Source organism: Notothenia coriiceps, unplaced genomic scaffold (genome assembly GCF_000735185.1).
Source record: "Notothenia coriiceps isolate Sejong01 unplaced genomic scaffold, NC01 NC01_scaffold00037246, whole genome shotgun sequence".
Classification (NCBI taxonomy): domain Eukaryota; kingdom Metazoa; phylum Chordata; class Actinopteri; order Perciformes; family Nototheniidae; genus Notothenia; species Notothenia coriiceps.
In genome coordinates, this window is record NW_011369947.1 from 28637147 (window position 1) to 28643743 (window position 6597).

Genomic DNA, 6597 nt, shown 5'->3' on the forward strand with positions numbered 1-6597 from the left:
CAACATCACACACACACACACACACGCACACACAGCACACACAACACACACACACACAACACACAGTAAATCCCAATCCAAAGTTCATCTCGCTCCCCAATACCATATTCCCTGGATCTTGTTCTCATCATTTCCACAACAAACTCCAACCCCAACTCATCAAACATACATCACAGCGAGAGGGTTCACACAGTTCACACACACACACATCGATCACACACACACATTCACAACACACTTGTCAACAAGCACTACACACACACACACAACACCACGACATTCACGACAGCCACACAGTTGTACATTTGTTTGTGTTCACATCAACACACCAAGCACACACACACACACACACACACACATCACTCAACATTATCTCTCATTACAACTCCCTTTCCCTACTTTGATGATATGCAAATAATCCCTCCACCCTGCGCCTCCCCCTCCGTGCCTCCCTCCTTTCCTCCCTCCTCCCCTTCCTCTTCTCCCCCAAGCAGCCTCTCACCTCCACACCTTCACACACGAACATGGCTAATGTACTGTGGCAGCGTCCACAGACAAGGCGGGGAGGATCATTTTTCAGCCCAGTGGGTGCTAGCGATATCATAAGATAAGGCCATAGAAGAGTGGAGGAGAGGAAAGGTGGGGGCAGGGAAGAGGAGTGACATAGATGGGAGTGGGGAAATGGGCGATGGTGTAATGAAGAAGAGGTAGGGTGTCCAGGAAAAAGGGTGAGAGGGAAAGGGGAAGACGAACTGAGGCAAGGAATGAACACGGGGTGAGAAAGTAGTGAGGGGTAAGGGAAAGTATCGGGGGTGCAGGACGGGTGGAGGCAGGATGAGGAAGTTGGGTTAGGGGTGGTATGAAAGGGGATGGGGTGTAGAGACGGGCTCTGGGGATGGGGGTAGGGAATGGATGGGTGGAAGGGAAAAGGGAGGGAATGGTGTGTGGAGTGAGGCGCATTTGCTGACGTGCCTCTATTGGCTTGTTCAATACGCTGGGGGAAGGGGCGCCAGCAAGAAAACCATATTCTCACCAAGCTGTAGGGAAGAAGCAAGAAACAAAGAGAAGAGACAGAGAGAGAGAGAGAGGGGGGGAGGGGGCAGATATGTGTTTTGAATGGTTGAATATTCTGTCTAATTTATTCCCTGTCTAAAGTGGCGGAATGAATGGTCTGATCAGATGAAACTAGGCGTAGTAGTTAAGATGGGAAGCAGGCTTTGTTTGCATTGGAGAATTCGGATTTGTGAAAGAGTTCTTGATCTATAATTAAATTTCACTTGAGAGACAGATAGGAGCAAATTGTCTCTCATGGATATATGTCAAAACTCTAATTTACACACATGTAGGGAAAAGGTTCCTTCTGGATTGCACGCTGAATTTTAGATGACACTTCCTGTCTGTTTAAACCCCCAGGGTTACCAAGTGGCTGTATGGCAATATTGTCTTTGTTAGGGTAAGTAGTGAACAAGTAACGACATTAAAATGATCCAACATGTGTGAGTCTCGGTCGATGATACACAAAAAAGAAAACATATATGGCCATAAGGCGTGCAATGTCATGCCCAGATCAAGTGTGGAAATATTCCAAATGTTCCCATCAAAAAAAATAAAAGATTAAATAAGAACAGAAAAATAAATACATTCCAGCACAGCGCAAAGAAGGCAGCATTGACGAGCCATGTGTCTGTGGAAGCCCCAGCTGAACCCCGCCCTGCTAAACCAGTCCGCTGGCTGTGAACAGACTGCGACAGGCCAGAAATAGGAGAGGCGTGGTGTGTGTGTGTGTGTGTGTGGGGGTGTGGTGTGGTGTGTGTGTGGTTGTGGTGTGTGGGTGTGTGATCGGAGAGAACACAAAGGAAGAGAAATTCCGAGACAAAAGAAGCAAGATTTTGACCAATGCATACGGACACAACCAGATATAAAAAAGAAAGAAGAGACAAACGGGTGAGAACAGTGGGCGACCATTGGAAGAACATCCAAAGAAAGAACGCACCTGATTGATCACACAGAGAATGAGGAGGAAAGAGGAGAGGGAGCCAAGCTTTCTTGGCTTAGCCAGACGGAGCGGTGGGACTTGGCTGCCTGTGGACCCTTGGCTTCCACTATTAAAGCAGAGAAGAAAAAGAAAAAAAATCCACAGTCAAAAATGAAAAAGGCAAAGCTATGCCAAGAATGGCCAAGGCAAGAAGCAAGCACATTAGTATTTCCTTCTCCCGCCTCTCTGTTTCCCCAAGCAGAATCTAAACAATAAGGTGTTAGCCTGCACCAGGCCCAGCGCTAATACACTGGTCGGCAACCCTGCTAGGAACCGAACCGTTGATCCTTGAAGTTTGAACGTAGCTTAACACCCTTAATGAATGCCATTTTGTTTCATGTCCAGATGAGCTTTAAGGCGGTAAAATTGATATTATCCCCACAACGCCTGTACTGTGTCATGACAATTTTATCAGCTTGTTCCAACCCTTTTATTGAAGGTCTTTTATACTTGCAATATTTAAACCACAAGTAAAGATGTTCTTATGGTTGCATCCATCGTAATCAATGGATTTTAGATCATTAATTTTTTTTAACCCAAATTCAGTTTGACATATTTAAGGCGCATTTGATAACGTTGCAGTCTACATTAAATTTGATAGCTTCGTGGTGCGTTTGATCAGTGGTTTTGCTGTCTAGTCCTGAGCTTGTGGATTGAGTTATCCTCAGCCGTCCTGAGTCGCTGTTACCACTTGTGTTAATAATAGTATTATATATGAACTAATGAATCACACTTATCTGGTCTGCTAGCCAAAGCCTGGGCAGCTCTGTGAATGCTGGTACTACGCTCACTGGGCATGCTTGAGCTAAATGCTAACATCTGCGATGCTAAATTGATCACAAATTACCATCTAAGAACCAGGTTGGCAGAAAAGAGTATTGAACCCTTTGGAACTAACCTTGTGATTTCCTGCATAAAGTGAGGGTCATAAATGTGTTTTGATCTCATCTAAGTCACAACAATACGACAAACACCAGTTGCTTAAGCTAAAAAACCCAACACAAACAATTATATGTTTTTATGTTTTTATTGAACACCCAATGTACAAACACTTCACAGTGCAAGGGTGGAAAAAGTATGGAACCCTTTGGATTTAAAACTGGTTGAGCCGCTCCTTTGGAAGCAATACACCTCAACCAATAGTTTCTTATCAGGTTGCATAATCAGCCTGCACAACGGTCAGAGGAATTTTTAGCCGATCCTCTTTACAAAACTGTCTTTCAGTTCAGCAATAATTCATTGGGTCGTTCTGGTGTGAATCGCTCTGCTCTTGCGGAGGGTCATGCCCACAGCAGTCGTGAATTGGGGTTGAGGTCAGGACTGCTGACTGGCGCCTCTCCAGAAGGCGTGATTTCTTCTGTGAAAGCCCATTTCTGTTGTTGATTTACTTCTGTCTTTGCGGGTCGTTGTCCTGTTGCATTCAACCCATGCTTCTGTGAGCCTTCAATTGGTGGTACAGACGGCCTTAAGTTCTCCAGCAAATATGTCTGGATAAACTTGAGAATACATTTTTTCCGTCGATGATGGCAATCTGTCATGGCCCTGAGGCACCCAAACCATGTGCTCCCTCTCCACCATACTTCACAGTTGGGGATGAGGTTTTTGATGTTGTGTGCGGTGCCTTTTTTTCTCCACACATAGCGTGTGTGTTCCTTCAAAACAACTCAACGTTGGTTTCATCTGTCCACAGAATATTGGAACATGCCGGTGCTCTTTTGCAAACTTCAAATGTGCCAGCAATGTTTTTTCCTGGACAGCAATGGCTTCCTCCATTTTATGGACAACTTAGCAGAAATCCAGGAATTCCTCAAAGGGTTCCACATACTTTTTCTTGCAACTGTACATTACAATGCTAGCATAGCGATTGTTCATATAGGTTATGGTGTTGCCGATGGTAGTTCAGATCCCAAGTTCAGTCAGCTTGTTAGTTTCTACTAAACAAAAAACAGCTGAGACCTGATTGGAATATGGCTAGTTTAAAAAAAAAAAAAGTATAATAATTAATTATAATATAAGCTTGGAATTTAATATAAGCGCTTCATTGAGACCCAAAGGTCGCTTTACAAGAAGAATAAAGGGGCAAAACAAACATTATAACAAAAACAAAAGGCATGTCCAGACAAACCAGTCCAGAAAGAACAACACAACAATGATTAATGGGCCCCGAGGCCTTAGTGAATGCAGAGGGCCTTGATGGCCTTTTGAAAGGCCGTCAGCAATGGGATGTTGCGGATCTCCGCAGGTAGACGCGGTTCACGAGGCTATGGGGGCTGCCACACTGAGGCTCTGTTCCCCGAAAGGGTTCGCAGTTTGGTGCGGGGGGTGGTAAGCAGGCCAAAAGTCTGAAACTGCAGGTCTGGGGTGGGGCATGTGGGCGAAGGATGTCCGTAAAGGTACTGGGGGGCATGGGCAGGAAGGGAACTTGTAGGTGAGGAGGATGACTTTGTACGTTATGCGGGACTTGACCGGCAGCCAGTGGAGGTGGATGAGGGTGGGAGTGATGTGCTGCCACGGCTTTGAATGTGTGAGTACCCTAGCAGCACAGTTTTGAACATACTGGAGCCTGTCCAGGGTTTTGTTGGGAACCCCAAACAGGACACCATTGCAGTAGTCCAAGCGGGAGGTGACGAAAGCATGGACTAGGGTTTCGGCAACCGACTCCGAGAGTGACGGTCGGAGTCTGGCAATGTTCCTTAGATGGAAAAAGGCCGATTTGGTGACAGACTTGATGGGAGTGGAAGGAAAGGGTTGAGTCGAGGATAACACCCAGGTTGCGGGCTTCAGGAGATGGGGAGATGGAGCAGCCGTCACGCTCGAGGATGAAGTCACCAACCTTCCGGAGCAGCGCCTTGGGTGCCACAACCTTGAGCTCTGTTTTCCTGCTGTTTAGTTTGAGATAGTTGGACGACATCCATGTTTTGATGTCATGCAGGCAGTTGATGAGAGACTGAGGGGGGAGCTGGGAGGATGGAGTGGTGCTGAGATACAGTTGGGTATCATCAGCGTAACAGTGGGAAAAAAAAGCCCTACCAAAACCAAAATAAGTACAATCCATTCTCATCATCCGTCCAAAATGTCTAAAGTGTCATGGCCATGCATCCAATAGATCTTTAATTCTGAACCAACATTATGGTCCGGCCACTAGCTGGGCTAACATTGTCTTAACATCTCTAATTGGCCTTTGCTGTTGTTACTCTCACAGTGTATGGCATTGCAAAACAAATACTGTAGGTTTTATTCTTGTTATTTATGGCATGGTGTGTTTATTTGTTGCAATGTGCGTATGGTATTTACAGTGTCTGGTTAGCCATTGGGAGGATTGGACATTATAGTAGCCCCGAAGAAAATTAAAAAGCCAGAGCGGCGTCAACACCTGTGTAGTATCTGCCATTAACACACAATTTCCTCCATTGGTTTCTTCCAGGACCAAACAAAAACAAAAACATCCCATAATGCAATCTGACTGACCCAGCTACTCACAGCTACTAATCATGTCGTATACTATAATCATATCGCTACGTAGTGGCATGAGGGGGATTTACGGGCTTTGCCAGATTTATTGTGAAAAACAAGGACTTATTTTTCTGACTTTTCCATCCGCTGATACCCTAAGTAGAGGATTATAGCCTTTAGATCGTCTGACTCCGGAAAGGCCATCACAGAGGGGGATTTTGTGGAAAACACACCCCAGAAACGGCTCCATGGTGCACCCAAATATCCACCCGGCTGTGCCAGATGAGCACCAGAATGGCTTAGGAACTGTAAAGGATGAGGGATTGTTTTGGCTTGGGTAGAGAAGCTTAAGCTGTGTCCCTTTGTGCTGTTGACAGTCTCATGGTTTGAAAAAATAAAGCGAGGAAATATCATTTGGAAAACAGATATTTTTTACACGAACAAACAATCACAGGAATGGTACAAAGTATCAAGCAAGTACCCATTAACTCCCCATTTGGTCCTTTGGTCGTCTTCATCCGTCAAAGGTTTGAGATGCTGCTTGATTTGGCTTGCCATATGTCTTGTATTGCAAAGCTGATTCTGTGTGTGCTGCTGAGATGCAACCCCAAAGCCATGTCATATTCTGGGCTTGCGGGAGGAAAGAGGATGCCAAGAACTGAAACGTGATGACGAGTGGGTGTGTGAGAGTGAACGGGGGGAAAGGCAACCGTCCAAAGGCTTCTTTTTTTTGCCATGTGTATACTTTCATGTGTGCACACATGTGATCAACAGTGCATTTATGTGTGGGAAGAAGGAATCCATCCAGCCGTTTTTCCTTCCTGAGCCTCTTCCTGCGCCCCCCCCACCCGCACACCATTCTCAAAGCCGGCATCAGGAGGGTTTGGCCTCGGCGAGCTCCAACCCACCAGAGGAGACGGAGGAGAGGAGCCAGTGTTTCTCCCTCCTCCAAGCTCTGTCTGTTTCCACCACTCTCTAAAAGTTACTATAAATTCAGTACACACACACACACACACACACACACACACACACACACACACACACACACACACACACACACACACACACACACACACACACACCACACACGACGACGACGACGACGACGA